The sequence below is a fragment of the Crocodylus siamensis genome, chromosome 9, assembly GCF_052110815.1.
Source record: "Crocodylus siamensis isolate JL-2025a chromosome 9, ASM5211081v1, whole genome shotgun sequence".
NCBI lineage: Eukaryota > Metazoa > Chordata > Crocodylia > Crocodylidae > Crocodylus > Crocodylus siamensis.
In genome coordinates, this window is record NC_143403.1 from 29,904,575 (window position 1) to 29,922,153 (window position 17,579).

General features: G+C 40.6%; 1 long non-coding RNA gene across 1 annotated transcript in view; it reads right to left on the bottom strand.

Annotated features, from left to right (window-relative positions):
• Positions 1-3,108: 3,108 nt before the first annotated feature.
• The window catches only part of LOC149857259 (uncharacterized), a 73,499-nt gene continuing 59,028 nt past the window's right edge, over positions 3,109-17,579 (bottom strand). The window contains exon 6 of the long non-coding RNA XR_016444332.1: positions 3,109-3,270. This is a non-coding gene — a long non-coding RNA (uncharacterized LOC149857259). The remainder of the gene's footprint in view (positions 3,271-17,579) is intronic.

The window sequence follows — 17,579 nt, forward strand, 5'->3', positions numbered from 1 at the left end:
CTCTTTTTGCTGTTTGTCACTGTATTTCTTGCACACCTCACACTGCTCCATGTATGTTCTCAAGTGGGCATTCATGCCTGGCCAGTAGATGCGCTCCTGTGCTCTCCTCAGGCAAGACTCTATCCCCATATGTGAAGCATGGAGTCGATTTTGTGCAGACTTGTCTAATGCTTGTGAGCCACTCAGGTTGCTAACACAGACTGATGCAGCCTGGGAATGGGCACAGGCCCAAAAGGAGGCATTAAAAGAATTAAAAAACTCATCAGTGAGGCCCCAACACTGAAGTACTAGAACACAGCTGAGCAGCTAGTACTACAATGTGGTGCCTCGCTGCTGAGCTGCTGGGATCATTACCCTGCCTCCCTTAAACAGAATTCCATCCTGTGTACATAGTTCATCCTTCTATTGGCAGTATGCGGCAACTTCTACTTGTGCCTTGTGCTGTGGCTAACCCTCTAGGATGATCCTTTTAACTGCTTGTAGCACACCATCCTGTTCCATACTCTGTTGTATTGCCTTGAGACTGCTTTTGGAGATAGGCAAGTGTTGTACCATATTAATGGACTCTATCTCCTGTTCTACAGATCCATCTGTGCTGAACTCTGGAAGGTATGGTCTACTTAGTGCATCTGCCACTTGCAGGGACTTCCCTGGGTAGTATTTTATATTCACATCACAGGCCTGGAGTCTCAGCAGCATGCATTGAAGTCTCTTAGGAGCACTCAGCAAGGGTTTTTTCATTATGATCTCTAATGGTTTGTGATCTGATTGCACATCTACTCTCTGTCCAGAAGTGAACTGCTGGAACCGTTCCAGTCCAAACAATACTGCTAGTAACTCCTTTTCTATCTGTGCATATCTCCTTTCCATTTCAGTCATTGCTCTACTAGGAAAAGTTACAGGCTGCTGGTTCTGCATCAGTACTGCTCCCAGACCTCCTTCTGATGCACCACACTGTAGTACTAGCTGCTCAGCTGTGTTCTAATACTTCAGTGTTGGGGCCTCACTGATGAGTTTTTTAATTCTTTTAAATGCCTCCTCTTGGGTCTGTGCCCATTCCCAGGCTGCATCAGTGTGTGTTAGCAACCTGAGTGGCTCACAAGCATTAGACAAGTGTGCACAAAATTTGGACAGATAGTTAGCCATCCCAATAAGGCGCTGGACTCCTTTGACATCTTGTGGCCTAGGCATCTCCATAATGGCTCTTGCCTTCTCTGGGTCTGGCCATAGTCCTTCCAAAATCAGTAGATATTCAATGTAGGTTACTTCTGTTCTTCTTAGCTGTATTTTGTCGGCATTCCTCTCCTGGCATCTGTTAAGGAGTTGTTACAGTTTGGCATCATGGTCATTGATCACATCTTCCTTATCATCCCCTTCTCCTATGACAAGAATATCATCAGCCACAATCTTGATACCTGGAAGACTTTCTAGCTCCTGCTTCACTTCACTGGAAAACTTCCGGAGCTGGACTGATCCCCATGGGCATCCTTAACCAGTGATACCTGCCTAAAGGTTGTCAGGTGGCTGGAAGTTTAATCTAGCTTCACATGCCAAAATCTATTCTTGACATCGCAAACTGTGAACACTTGCCCTAGACAGGTCAGGTAGTACATCCTCAATTGTTGGTACTGGGTAGTGGCTTCTTTTGAGTGCCCTGTTAAGTGGTTTTGGATCAATGCAGATTCTCAGTTTGCCTGACGGCTTCCTTACTACTACTAGGTTGCTGATCCAGTCATTGCTTTTTTCAACTGGTGTGATGATGCCTTTTTTCTGCAGGTTTGTCAAATCTTTCTTCAGTGGCTCCAGCAGGGCTAGTGGAACTCTGTGTTTTGGTAGTTGTACTGGTTGCACCAGTGGATCTATTTCTAACTTCAGTTTGCCTTCAAAGAGTCCAGTGCCCTGGAATATGTCTCCGTATCTTAACAGAATGTTAGGTAGTGAACCTAATGACCATTCTTGCTCTTCTGTGACCTGGAGGATGTTGTGGTGTTGCACTGTAATTAAATCCATGGCCTGTGCTGCCCGGCTCCCCAGCAGTGGACGGATGTCCACCCTGTCAATCACTATAACTTCCAGATGGTACTGTTTCTTGTTGCGTGGATTTATTATAGTCAGCCGGCACTTTCCCAGTAGCCTCACAGTTGTTTTGTTATATATTAACATGACTTTGTGACATTTTTCCATTCTGATGCTGCTATTCAATAGATTCACAGGAAGGACATTGCAAATGACTCTACAGTCCACCTGGAATCTTGTAGGTCTTTGCTCTAGCATCACAGTTGCAAATATGGCTGAGTTGTTGCCTACTTTTTTTCCTGTAATGTGTGTATCCTGTGAGTCTATGAATTGGTTAAATTTACACTGAAAGCTTTCTCCTTCGTTGAGTCTCCCAATCTCTCATCACTGTATGGACTGTGTTTTTCCTATTTGCGTGGCTATGACACTAAACCCTAAAATGATTCTTTTTTCCACATTTTTTGCACTCTTTTCCATAGGCTGGGCATTTGTCCTTCCACCTTTCATGTAGCTTCCCACAGTACATGTACTGAATCATACTGTTGGTGTTTGAAGTTGGCCTGCCAGGTTCCTGCTTTCCAAAGTCCTTTAAGCTGAGCCTGTGAACCTGCTCTATACATGTGGCTGTTGATATCATTTTGATCCTCTGTTTAGACAATTCTGCTGCCCTTGCAATTTGGTGACAGTTTACCATGGTTAGATCTACCTCCCTTAGAAGTCTCTCCCTCAGGGCAGAATCCCATGTGCCACACATAATCCTATTCCTGATTAGGGAGTCTTTTATGTTTCCAAAGTTGCATGGGGATGCCAGAGTTTTCAGTGCTGTGATATAGGCCTCTATTCCTTCTTCTTCCTCTTGGTTTCAGGTGAAAAACTGATATCTCTCTACAGTCTCATTTTTCCTGGGGTTGCAGTATGCATCAAATGCTTCTATTAACTGTTTTAGTGTGTCAGGGTTCCCTGGCATCACTGTTGCACTTACTTTATGGCCTTTTTTCCCTACTAGATAGTAAAACAGATTTACCTTCATTTTTTCTTTTTTATCAGCCATGGTTAATTCTGTATACAGACTGAATTAATTCTTCCATTGTTTCCATGCCTGTGCCAGGCTCTTTGTGTTGCAGTCCAGCTGTCCAGGGGGCTTCAGTCCCTCCATGCTTCTTGCAATCTGTTTGAGTGACTGCTGGGCCCAGGTCTCTCTCTTCTCTTGGGCTTCCTCACAGACTTTCTGCTGCCACCATGTTTCATGTGACCCTGTGTGGGTAATCAAGGAACAGCTTCCTACTTAATATAAACAATGTGTTTATTATAGGAGTTACTTACAGAGCCATTACAGGGCCTGCTGTTCTGCCCCAGACTCCCTAACTCTCCTCCTCTTCCTGTCTCCTCCCCCACACATCCTGTTCCTCCTTTAGACTCCTCCTTTCTGCTGCTGCTGGTTTTGCCTCTAAGATCCATACATATCGTTACAGCATAGAGGCTCAGCCAGCAGCCACAGCATTGTTCTGGATGGCCAAGCCTCCATTTGTGCCAACACATGCTTTTCTTGTGTGTGCACTGTGCCACTTTTTATTTCAATGGGGTTTTTTTGCTACTGGGAAATCCCAGCAGATTTGAAATATGGTGCATGTTTTAATGTTCACCATGTGTGGATTGTTACACCACAAAGAGGTCTGTGGTGCCACAAACTGCGTGCCCCTGCTCTTATTAGGCATCTCCCAACCAAAGTGTGTCAGGGCAGGGTTGGTAGGAGGTCAGAACACTCCTTTCCCCTTTCCATAACCATTCAGAAGAGAAAAACTTTAATCTTCACATGATCCACCCTCCTCTCTCAATGCTTGACAACCTGTCATCAAGCATGTTTCTTTTTAGATTGCATGGTTCCCATAATATTTCCTACTGCTGAATGCTTGCAAGCAGGAAAAAAAACTGTCCCCCCATCTTCTTCCAAAGTAATTTCTGTGCAATGTGGTTGATTCACTGGCAAAATACTTTTCAGCAGTCTTTTATTTTGATATGCATGTGTCTCATTAGATTATATACCAATTACATACTTTCTAAGCAAAAATGGTTTCTACACAAATTTTACAGGACTTTATAGTAAATCAGGATGGGGATGGAATTTAATGAACATGCTATGAAGCATACTAGGCATAGAAAGGCCACAAAAGTGATCTGGTCACATAAATTAAAGGTAGAATTTATAAACAGCAATGAAATATGAGTAAAGCTAGAATTTTTGAATTGCTCATAAAAAGGGATACTTTATGAAGAATGCTTGGTTGTATGTTTTCCTATGTTGTTTGATGTATTTTTTTAATATAGTTTCTCAGAAAAAAATGAAAATTTCCTTCAAAAGGAGGAATAACATTTTCAAAAAGTTAGCATTTTTCCTTTTTTTAAGAATACCTTTTATAAGTAAGCATTATTTTATTTTAGTTTTACTGTAAAAGTGATGACTTAGCACCCTCAATATTTTATTTTATCTTTCTTAAATTTTACTAACTTTCTTCATTAAAATTATTTCCTGCAAGAATGGTAGAGACTACATGGAACCTGGAGCCTAGAATCTGGAAAAAATCTTCAACTTCTATATAATCAAAAGTGCTTGAAGCTCCTTAAGATTAGGAATTTTCTAACAGATTTCTTTTTTGGGATAAAATGCTAATTTGTCAAATTTTAAAAAGTACAAGGATATATCAGTTAGGGTCTTCAGTTAGTCTGACAAGAAATTTTGTGATTCAGCTGAGAAAGGTCAATATAGCCCAGTGGTTATGGAACTCATCTAGGATGTAAGGGCACTTTTACACATTCCAGAGATGAGGGGAGGGTGACACTTTAATTAGAGCAGGTACGAAAGCTGCTCTAATTAAAGTGCTGCAGCATTGTGTATCAGCATTCCCGTGCTTCAAAATGGCAGCAGTGGCACTTGAACTAAAGCTTGTTCAATGAGCTTTAGTTCAAGCACCCCTATAGCCATTTTGAAGTGCAGGAACATGGATATATGAGATGTGGGAGGCTGCTGGAGAGCGATAATGACCATGTTTCAACAGACTCAATTAACTGAGTTTGGTCTGATGTGTTGTAATTACAGCACGTCAGAGCAGCCTCCACACTTATGTACAGGCACCCTAAGAGATTAAGTTCTTGTTTTGTTCAATTCTGACCAACAATCTGAACATCAAACTTCTGAATCTGGATGAGCATTCATATAATATCTTTTTTCCCCCCTCAGGCCTAGCTGAAACAATCTACAGTACTCAGCAGTGGCATCCACATGTACTGTATGTATGTATTTAGGGGATATTTTCCAAGATGCAAAGGAAAGGTAGGACACAACTTCCACTGAAAGTCATGAAATTATGCTAACTGCTCAGCTTACATGGAATTTGTAGAACAGGTTACCTAGAGAGGCAGTGAAATCTTCATCCTTGGAGATTTTTAAGGCCCAGCTTGACAAAGCCCTGGCTGGAATGAACTAGTTGGGGATGGTCTTACCTTGAGCAGGGAGTTAGTTGGATGACCTGCTGAGGTCCTTTCCAACTATAATTTTCTATGATTCTTTGAATGACAAAATATATAGTTGTGCCAATTTGCCTGAAAAGCCTTTAGAAATGGAAAAGTGAAGTACAAGTATGCTGAACAAAACATCACATCATATAGAAATCCTAGAAGACTCAAATACATTTCTGGTAGCTCTTTAAAAACCCAGCAATTTAACATTATCAAATAAATAACATGGCAGACTAGATGACAAGAATAATCAACTGAAGGAAAAATAACATGCACAATTACACATGGGCATGCTGCCATAAAAATAAAATTGTAATAAAGTGACAGAAACCATCAGGCTTCGTTAGAGAACCTCTTGCACTAAAACCTTACATTACATTGCTATAAAAAAGCAAGAGAAAATGGTCAAAGGATTCTAGTGCTAGCTGTTGTAAAAATAAAAAAATGGCCCAATTTATTAAGGTCTAACTGGGAGCAGTACATCTATATTTCTTTCTTTCCTTTATGGATGTAAAGGCTTCCATTTTGTTGCCAAAAGCAGGAATGCACAGGAACCTGCTGGATAAACTGTCTTTGTGAATATAAAGACTCTATCTGCACCTGGGATTTCCCATCTGAGGGAGCTGAAGAGAGCGCAATATGTGCAGATAGCCAAATTAACAGGTGGAAAACACGTCTTGTTTTCTTTCATGTGAAGTACAGCACAGATTCATATAGTTGCATGCTCCTGCACCTTTCCCCTTAATATTAGAATACATATTATTTAAATATGTCATCAGTGCAAAACCCAGAGAAATGTTCTAAATGCTAACTGCCCTGAATAAAATCCTGTATGACTAATACTGCTGAGTATTCCACTTAGTTCAAACTGATGTTTAATCTTAACAAAGGTTAGACAGGACAGAACAAAAGAAATCCAACTGAATTGTAGCCACTCAGCCTAATACAATTAGCAATGCTTGCTGGGATCTGCATAATCAAAATGGACCTCATAAATTGAAATATTTCCATGAAAAGGCAAAAGTTACCATGTAATACTGAAAATGAAACTGCATCTAGTATGAGCACAAGATGCTTGCTGAAATAAGTTCAGCAAGTACAAATACAATAATGCCAATGTTTTGTTTTTTTAGGATGTATGAGATTCCCTATTCCACCCTATTCCCTTTTCTGGTATATAAAACAGATTTGTGGAGAGAACTACAAAAGGATTGGGTAATAGAACTGATGCACAGCTTTTGGGTAGAATGTGGAGCAACTGAGATTTTACAGAGCTGTAGCCATCTCTAGGGAGGTTTGCAGCCACTGAAATCATGGACCTCTTGGCCATACCAGCCCTAAAACTAGTCAAACACTATTTGCTCAATTCATGTTTAATTTCCTAATTTAATATTGGCAATATTCTTGAAATAATTTATTTTGTGGTATTCAGTCAGCTCTTTCCAATGGAGAACTAGCCCACAGACCTCATTTAGCACTAAGTAAAGCCTATGACCTGTTTAAGTAGGAGGTCAGACTAGGTGGTCTTAAGTATTCCTTCTGGTCTTGAATATATGAGTGGCAGAATTTGTTTGTTTGCTCACTCCATAGCCACACTACGGCTTAGCTTTTCATCAGTAGGCCTTGTTCATATTTAAAAACCTGAAAGGATATAAAGTTCACTTCAGAATGAGAAAAATTGACATTTATGAAAAAGATTAACTGATATAAGTCATGTTACAAAGAGTTTTGGTTCTCAGTATTGAACAATGCTGGAGGAGTAAGTCAAGATGCCAAAGAATAGTAAAGAGACCATGAAAAATAGAACAACTGGTGAGAGAATTAATTCTAAAATGTCATACTTCTTTACATATGTTTTGTTCATGAACTCCTGATTTTGCAGTCCCTGAAGTGAGTGAGGAAAATTCCTGTTGATTTCTATGGTACATGATCAGGGCCAAAGTCTGACTATGCAAAGCACAATGTCAAGACATCATTGATGGGCTCCTGTCAGACTTACAAATATGGCTCTTTGTGAAATTCACTCTGAGTACCAAATTAAAGGACCATCCCAGAAAGTGTTATATCTAATTTATTCCTAAAAACTCCAGGAACAACCAACCCATGCATACAACTACCAGGTATAATGCCAAATAATATCAAAACACCCTTTCAACATGCCACAGGGAAAGCAGGGGAGGGCACTGTCAAGCTCCTGTTAGAGTAACTAGCTTAGACTTTATTATTTACACAGCATGGAAAATAAGCACAAAGAGACATTCTTATACAAGTTTTTGTATTAGAAGTGCAGAGTAGAATACAAGATGCAGAAAAATGTCCTCAGCCAAAAAAATGAGAAAGGAAGCTCTTAGGGCACAGACGGAAGTGACAATTTTTGCCCAATCTGGTCACAAAAAGTGATTTATAGCCATGACCAAACTCAAGTGTATGGCTGCAGACCACTTAAAAATGGTTGATCAGGTGAAAATCTAATGAAGATATGTTAAAACACGTCATCTTCTGTAACTTGTGTCTGTGGCTCCCAGCCTGTCACTGTTTTCAGAATGGGAGGGAGGAAAGGGAGTGGAGGGAGTTCAGTCTGGGTTTTTTCCAGCCCCTGCTGGAGGGTGGGGCAGGTATATTGGAGCCCCCTGGAGATAGGGAGGCTCCAATTCACCCAACCTAATGTCCAGCATTGACTGGGGAACCCCTAGAATGTGTTCCCTCTGCTCCCTTTCCCCATTCCCATTCTGAAAACTGCAGGGGCTGGCAGGGAGAAGGGGCTATTTCTATGGGAACCTGGCTGCAGGCTCCCAGCCACCAGCTAGATTCCTCTCCCCTGGAACCAACAGTGAACTTCTGTTTGATCTGGGGGAATCACTGTAACTCAGAACATTTTCTCCAAAGCATTCTTAGTTACAGTGGGAAGTTGTATGTCTATCTATGCCCTTAGTTATTACTTATCAGATGGGAATATTCTGCTTTGCTTTGCATATTTTTTGCCATGCCTCCCCTTCTCAATCTCTGTAGTTGGAGACCTTCAGAGACTTCAGCAAGAAGCAGGGGACTAAAATGATGATGGGGAGGAAGGAATGGGGCTGATAGGAAGAAACTTTATCCATAAACACTCATCTAAGATATGTGCCACAACAGGCTTTCTTTTCATCAACATAACATGAAGGGCTGGTGTCCTTAAGAACTATCTCCTGATTTGAGGCTCATGAACATGATATTCAGTGATTGCTCAGAGCTTATATGATGCTTGGAATAGCTTTGTTTTATTTTGTTTATCATTCCAACTGGCTAGGCATAACAATAGGAGCTTCGTATTTGCCTCCTCAAGACCCTTTAAAGGCAGAGTCCCCAGTATCTCAGTGAAGTATCTGGAAATGTGTAGCCTGTTCCCTGATACAACATCTGTTTGAGCTTTGCACCTTAGTCCACCAGTACAAAAGATTAACAGAACTGTAGCAAAAGAAATTTTTACTGTGTATGAAGACAAGCTACTTTCACAACCTTAGCTATTTCAGCACCAGCCTGTATTCTTGAGTGCCAGGTGCCATGCCAAACCAAATCCCTGAGAAACCTGGCTTTCTTACCCCATTCTTGTTCCTCACGCCACCCTGTATATTAGTATTAGCTTCCAAAAACAGAAAAAAGTTAAATAATACAGGATTTTTTTTCCTCTGGGAAACCATTTGACAGTAAAGTGTGTTTCATCTGAAAGTATACATTTATACACTCATCTAGTCTATGACTACTACCTTTTCTTTAGTACATTGCTAGCTAGTTCCTTTGAATGCAATGTTTCATTTACATATAGATTGAACATTTCTAGGAAGCAATTTTACGCATTTTGTCTTAATATTTTTCTCATTAACATCACACAGATTAGGCTCCTTGTGTGGGAAAAGATATACCTGGATATTGGTGGCAAAATTTCTAGAACTTAAGTTTACTTTCAAGCAGAGATATGGGAGTAAGGCCCCTTTTACACATTACATGCATTACACAATGAATTGGTTAATTGCAAAATTAATTTAGACTGGCTACATGTGCAAAGTAACTATCATGCCATTAAAAAGGTCCAACCAGCTATAAAGTTAGGGCTTAAAAATGTGCAATAACTTTACAGCTGGCTGCCATCCAGCTTTAATTTGTATGTGTAGCAGGGGGCTGGGAGTCCCACAGCTGAGGGGACTCTCAGCCCTGGCTGTGCCCTATAGCTGCTGGAACAGAGTCCCATACCTGACAGGACTTTTCATCTAGGCAGCACCCCACATCCCTGTACTGGCAATAAGGCATGATAGGATATGATGCTGGATCCCACAATTATGTCTCCTGCCATGAACATGTGGTATGGCAGGAGGCACAATTGGCTTGTGCATCAGCCTTTACCTGGACATCTAAAAGGATCCTAATTATCACTTAAGTAGCCTGCAGGATTAGGCCTCAGACTACATTTCCAAGATGAATCTGATCTAAAATATTTACTAATTGCTGGGCACATTTCAAAATATCCCATTCTTGAGCACCTTTCCAAGGTAAAACATGAGTTAGTAGGATAACTGGCTATTATACTTAAACGTGCTTTATAAAATAGAAATAACAATGAAATATTGCCTGCAAGACACACTGCTCTCATAGGGCTAAAAGGACTGAGCATTTAGATTCAAATCAGCCAAGCTTTTAAGCACATATTTACCTGTGGTGGTGTTTGGCGTAGGATGTTTAGCACTTTACAGGATTGAGCCTATTATGCTGAACTCTAAATTTTCTTCGTAATTTATTTTCAGATTGGGTGTAGGATTCAAATTAGAGGGAGGATTAAAAAAGAATCCTTATGATAGCAGGGCCAGGCTAGGCAAACATTTCAAGTACACAGCAGAAGAAAGATGAAAGGAAAGCAGCTGCCCATTTTGTGGTCAGAAATTCTTATCTGCTGACCGAACCTTTGTTGGTTTGAGAAAGCACAAGTGGTCTGCATTGGCGGATGGTTCAAAGCCATTTTTTAATAGATAATGCAATCAAAAGTCTGTCTATCTGTTGAACTATTTAGAAGAACAAGATATCACTTTGACCTCCCTACACCTGCAACCTTTGTAAAAGACTTTAAGAACTGCTTTATGCTTATATTCTTTATCTTTAATGGGCTTCTGCATTTTTCAAAGATTAGTGTTTTGTGAAGTCTGTTAAACAAGAAATACATTCTATAACTTTTAGTCAGTGTTCCTATACTGCCTTCCAGAGAGGAAGTACATAGACAGGTACACTGTCAAAATAAAAATCAACATAAAATCCACCACTTGTATAGGAACTGGGATTTGCCTGAGACTGTCACACATCAAAAAGTAATAAATTATTCCAAGTAACTTACCAGGCACAGACTGGGTTTCAGGACACCATTTAATAGAGACTCTTTTAAAGAAAAACTCCAGTGCTTTTTTAAACAAATTGTGTGTAGCAGGCTTGTAGCCCGGCTTGCTGGTTTGAGGCAGATGGCTCAGGCTGATTGGTGGGGCTATTTCCCTTCCCCACCAATCAGAAGAGGGAGGAAGAAAGGCTTGCCCCATCCTTACCTAGGCGGTGAGATGAAAAGGAGGACCTGAGAGGGAACTACCTCCTCAGGCTTTCCATTGGTCAGTTCCCAATCTGGAAATGGAGTCTCAGAGGGAATAAAAGCCAGTGTGCTAAGCACACAGGCAGCTTTGACAAGGGATGACAAAAACGAGGGCTGCAGAAGAGCTGGTAGAGCTGACCAGTGAGGGTGGAGCCATTGCCCCAGAAGCACCCTGAAGATGCCTTTGGCAAGGGAGAAGCAGTGGGCAGCTGCATCCCAGCCGCCATGGAAGGAGCACAGCAGTGGTGCATGGGTCAGTGCATGGATGCCCTGGAGGGTGGATGGGACCTTGGTGGCTGCGTGAGATAGCACTAGTCCCCACCTCTTCATTAGGCAGAAGCCCAGCCCCTTCAGTGCACAGAGTGGTGCATGGAGCTTTGGGAGCTGAAGGGACAGGTGCACAGGGCTGGAGAGCTGACGGGACTCTGGGACTGCACAAGGCAACCCGGGTCCTCAACCCCACAAGTGGCAGGGGTCCCAAGATGCATGGATCAGTGCACAGAGCCAAAGCCAAGCTGAAAGGACTCCACAGCTGCACGAAACAGTGCAGGTCCCTGACCCTATGAGTGGCCAAGGTCTGCCCCAGTGCACGGATTGGTGCATGGGGGTTGGAGAAAGCCAAAGAAAATCCTGTAGCAGCACAAGGTAGCACGGGCCAGCATCCCTGCAGGAGGCAGAGGCCAGTAGGCCCGAGTAGCTGCATGAGGCAACTCAGGTCTTTCCACTGAGAGCAGCAACTGGATGAAGCCAAAGTTCCCCGGCAAGGCAGGAGTTTTGACCAGCCCACCCTGAGAGAAAGAGAGAGAGGCCCTCCACTGGAGGGCCCAGGAGCTGCGAGTGCCTGGGTAGGGTATCAGGGTCCCCACAGGAGAAGAGGCAAAGGTCTCCACAGGGGAGGAGTGGGGCCCTGGTGTTCAGGAGAGATTTTGTGTCCTTGGAGTCCACCCAGTCAAGGGGATTAGGGGCAGTTAGTGTTGTCCCTTAGGGGGTCACCTGTTTTTTTTCCTAGGTATTACTTCTCCATGCTGTGCCGGTGTTGATTTTTGGATGTAATTACTAAGGTTTATGTAAATGTTTAAGGTTGCCCAGGGTCCCTAAGTGTGTATGTGGGGTGAGTTGTAAGTTGTTCCTTGTACTGTGAAATTATTTAATTCAATATTGTATTATAAGATGTTTATGTATTGCTTGATCTGTCTATTAATTGTTTAGCTGCTAAAATGATGTGGAGAGTCTTGTGATTATCACTTTGGATTCAAGTGGTTGCTATGCTCAGGTGTGGGTTCGTGTTGCGGTAGCCTTATTCATGTATGTTTTAACCATTGTTTACTTATTGTTGAGTTCTACTTAGTTTAACTGTTAATTGTTTATTGTTGAGTTCACTGTTTAACCAGGTGCCACTGTTATTTGTTTCCTCACCTGTGGCCTGCAAGGCCTGGGAGTGAGGGACTATATCTCAATAAAAAGACCACTGAGAGCCAGGCTTACCTGGATAAAGCATCTCTGTTTGTTGTATCCACTTATTCCTGCCTGTGTACATGAGTTTTACCTGCCTTAGTAATATAATTATGTATATAGTTCTAGGATATATTTGTGTACATACTTAATAAGTTCCATGGGTCCTGTAAATAAAGTTCTGTAAATAGTTAAATGCTACTGAGTGACCATAGTTTCTCCTCTGCTCTGTAGGGGAGGACAGCAAATTGGCATAGGTCAAGGAGCTACACTCGCAGAACATACACACCCACACCAACCATCCCTTCAATTGAAGAGGGGGTACCAACTGTGTACCAGCCAGATTACACAGGTTTTGATATATAAACCTGTTAAATAGGGATAATAGATATTAACAAAAAAACCAAAATTACATGTGGAAATTCCACCATTTTGGTGGCAATGATTGAATCCAAGATCAGTCAGTGGAGACAGCAGCCATGCTTTTATAACAAAGATAAATTAAGATGAGTTATTATCACAGTAATTTTCATGGGAAGGAAGAAGGACTTGGAAGCAGACTCAGCTGCCATGCAATGATTTTTATTATGGTATGTGAAGGAATGTAGGTTCAGTTCCTGACACTGCCATTGATCACCCATGTAGCATTGGGCATGTCAGCTCATCTGCCTTGTCGACCATCCTCTCCACAGCCCAAATTCAGACTTGGCGCAAAGGAGCACGGCTCCTTGTCAACCTCCATTTATACTGGGAATCTCAGTCTGATGCAAAGGTAATTGTCACTGAGATAAATAAAAGTGGTTGCTTGGCATGCATTCAGGGCACAGGAAACATTGTTGAGTCATAATTACCTAGATTTTATGAGCATTTTCTTTCTCAGCAATTCTATCATCTTTGAGCTTTGTTTAGGCAATTTGCGCTTCCAATATCTTGTGGGGAGTCATGACCTGTTTGGTCCCTGATCTTAAGAGGTCTTGCAGTGGTTGGAAAATAGTCCAGGTATAGGAGTGCCCCAGGCATACCTCCTCCTGCCTCAAGCCTGCTCCAACCCTTTACACTGTTACACAGAAGATGGGGGTGGGAGGGATCTTATGAGACTAACTAATTCAGAGCTTTTCATAGGCTTTTGTGTATGATATATACTTATAAGCTTTGCATATGATAGCTTACGTCATCGGATACTATGAATGGGTGGCAGTATGGGCAACAGAGGCTTCTTGCTCTAGTGGCTTTCTCCAGGCATGGGTGTCGTAATTTACCTTGTTGTTGGTTTTTACTGACAGCTACAATGATTCTGAAAGGATGAAAGATTAGGCTTATTTTTCTCTCAGATATGAAAAAGCAAAACATTCTTTTAGGGAATTTTGCATGCTTGTTATTATTCTGTGAATATATTCAGCACTCGACACAGGTCCTGAAATTTAAACTGGGAACAGTTTATAGTATTCTAACGTCAATGTGGAGCTCATATTCTAAGGTCAACATTGAATAGGTAGGTAGCTTTTACCAACATCATGGGCAGCAGACTCGGATCTTTTTCTGTTTTCCCAATTTTTCCCCTTTTCCCAAAGACAAACTATAATAAGGCATACGTACTATCCAGCAAACCTCATGGTATTGGGTTTACACAGGCCAGAAGTCAGAAAAAAATTAACTTAGTGAGTTTTATCTGAAAAACAAACTGCTTGTCAAATGACCTATCAGACCATAAGAACACTTTTTAAAATTACAACAATCACCTCTTTGGAAACCAGAGTTGGCTCTTGCAGCAGCAGTTGGACTAGAGTGGCAGTATTTCTAGTAGTGACACTGTGAATCATGTCAAGCTGTAAGTAGAGAAAAGGGAACTAGGCTGGAAATGGGAAGATGGAGTTTATGGTTCAACATGGGTCACAGGAAAAAGTTAGAAAGTGACAGATTTATAGATTTAATGAAAAGGAGACTATGAAACAATAACAAAAATATGGCAAATTAGACAGGTACATAGAGGGGTTTTTTTTTTCCTTTAGGTTTAACAGAATGCTTGGACTAACACGATTCTTTTGTTATACCAGGTAATATTTTTGAAAAACAGCATTACAAAAGGTTAAACATAGAACAGATGTAAGTTATAAAATACAAGCTGATCAAAGCTCAGATTTTGAGACAGATATGTTAGCAAATGATGATAAATCAGTCCCAGTAGAATTGTAAGAAGCAGACAAATGTAACTATGCAAGAGTGAAAGTCAAGGGTTGAAAACAGGGAAGGGAGGAAAAAAGAGTGGAAACAAATGTTGAAGTTAATTCTGGACAATTTATGCAGAATGTCAAGTGGCTATATTCCACAGAAATAACAAAATACCTGCTAATATATTATTATTTTACCTTGAAAAGAACATGCAAATGTTTTATAAAGACTTAACCATGACATTTTCCTGAAAATTAGTTAGTGTCTGTTTGCTTTCTGTTTCATAGATGTTGTTCTCTGAAGAGTTTCAAGTCCAACAATATCTGCGTACAATCAATGTTATAAGAAGGGAAGAGAAATATATGGAAACATGGATCTCTTCACTGAAAACATTTTTATTAACTTGACTTTTGTTTGCTTTTTTAAAGTGTGTACAAACTTGCTAATGCATCTAATGATAAAATCTATGGAGAGTTTAGTGAGACATTTCAGCAAAAGTTATAGTGGAAAAGAATTGAACTTCTATAGGTAAATAAATAAAACATGGTGAGAAGTACACTATTTACCAAGACTTAAGTGAAACAGAAAACATTTAAGAGAGCAGGAAAAAAGGAGGTAATTGTTAGGACTGTCAGCAGGGAACTGCTGTGATAATTTGATCTGAACTCTGCTAACAAATCACTGCACCATTCTTTTTACTTTAGTATCTGTTTATGCTTCTACAAATTGAAACCCCACTGGCTATGCACTGCAGAACAGGGCTCAGCACAATAACACATCAGCCTGCCGATTAGTTCAAGGTGGGGAAGGATTAGTTGACCATCCCAAACCTACAGTCCTTCTCAATATTTTGTCTTTCCCTGCTGAGGTAAAAGGGTGCAGACATATGTAAGTAATAAAATAACAGGCTTCCATCTACTTGAGGTTGAGTGGAAGGAATGCAGAACAAAACTATAAAATAATAATAGACAAAGGGGTAGTGAAGACTGGAGGGAACTCAATACCACATCTGCTAAACTAAGCTGGGATGTAGCACCAGGATGCCCATAAGTTTTTAAAGATGTAACTATGCCTTTTTGTGATCTTGCAGCACACTGTTATGGTGTAGCCGTGCCAACATTTAGAACTGACATGAGATCAAAAGCCTGATAAATGAGAGGAAAGGCATGTTTGACCTACTAAACCATATTCTACAAGCATCCAAGGCTTTTTTAAAGCAATAAGAAAAGTAATAAATAACTGCATCTTGAATATATTGTGGCATTCTTTTTCTGAGAAACATGAATAATATCTAGATGCATTATATATATTTATACACACATGAGTGCATGTGTTTATATCTATTTGTTTAAACAGAAATATTTAAAATGATAAAAGGCCTCTGAAAATTTCATTTGAGATGGAGATTATATTAAATCCATTCTGGGAATGTATTTAATTTATGGGCTGCAGTTACTGGCCAATTTATTTCTAATAGAATATATATATTTAAAAATAAGGCAACAAGAAGGGAGAGGAATGAAGCACACAGAAATCAGGAAGTTCAATAAAAGTTGAAATTGCCCATTTTCCACATCCTTTCTCTCTTGCAATAACACACACACTAAAAATCTTGGCTCCTTCAAATTCACTGTGAATTTCTTGATCCTAGTAAAGTCAGGAGGACTAAAATTTCACTAGTATTGCTGGCCCTGATCTTGCCAAACCAAAGATGATGGAGTCTGCCTAGGAGGACCTTTTTTGCAGGCATGAGTCTTTCATATGTCATTTCTTTACTTTTTCTTTTTTAAGTGGAGGCATCTTCAGCTCTTCAAAAGCTGCCATGGTCTGCCACTATCTATCCTGCTTAACAAATCAGGAAACAATGGTACATGGAAACTTCCTCACACTGCCCCACTTGTGGTGTTAGGCAGGACAGGCTAACTGCTTCTCTCTACTTGTAGAACTACAGTCATGCTTGAGGAAGGATGTCGCACAGAGCTCCCATATAGGTAGAACACACACAATCAGCACACATCCCTTTAAAAGTATTTCCCTCTTCGTATGCAGCTAAGCAGTTCTGCAGGTGGGCACAGATGAGGGTGGCTCTCCCTACTCTCAAGTCCCTCCTCACCCACTTTGATGAAGATGCAACCCCAGAGGATGAATTAGGGCTCAGCAGTCACTTAGGTAAACTTCAGCCATAGCTCAGGATACTCAGCACTTTGAAACCAAAATTTATAGATATTAACTATGTCAAAGAGATGCACTTTTCTTTGTTCAAGCAGTTTCATACCAAATTCAACTGGAGATTTAGCTGAGTAAGATGGGAGTATTCCTGAATAAGGTCCAATATCTTTAAAAATAATGGGAACTCAATTAAATTAAGTTTGAACATAAAAGTGATGATACAGAAGGACTGTAGGGCAATGCCAGCTAATTTTCAGTAAAACAAATGTTTTGGAATTTAACAAGGGAAAAAAACCAAAGCTTGATCATAATCCATGATGGAACCACTAATAAAAATACTCTTGGCTTATACAGAATTTTTAGGGAATGTTCTCTTATAAAAATGGATGCCAACCTTCATCAATAGAAATAGAAGCTACAGAAAATCTTTGAAAAGGAGGCAAGGATAGTATTCCGTTTGATCGGGATGTCAATTAAAGTGATGTTTAAAAACATCAAAGCTAGTTTTAAACTCACTAACTCAAGTACTTTTAAAGTTTGGTTGTGGCAGTTAGTTCCTCCAAGCCTAGAAAAACAAGTATTTTTCCAGCTTCTCAATTAGGCTTTGTTGCCAAAACTGGGCTTTGTGTTGCTGTGACTAGACTGCTACTGATATCTGCTG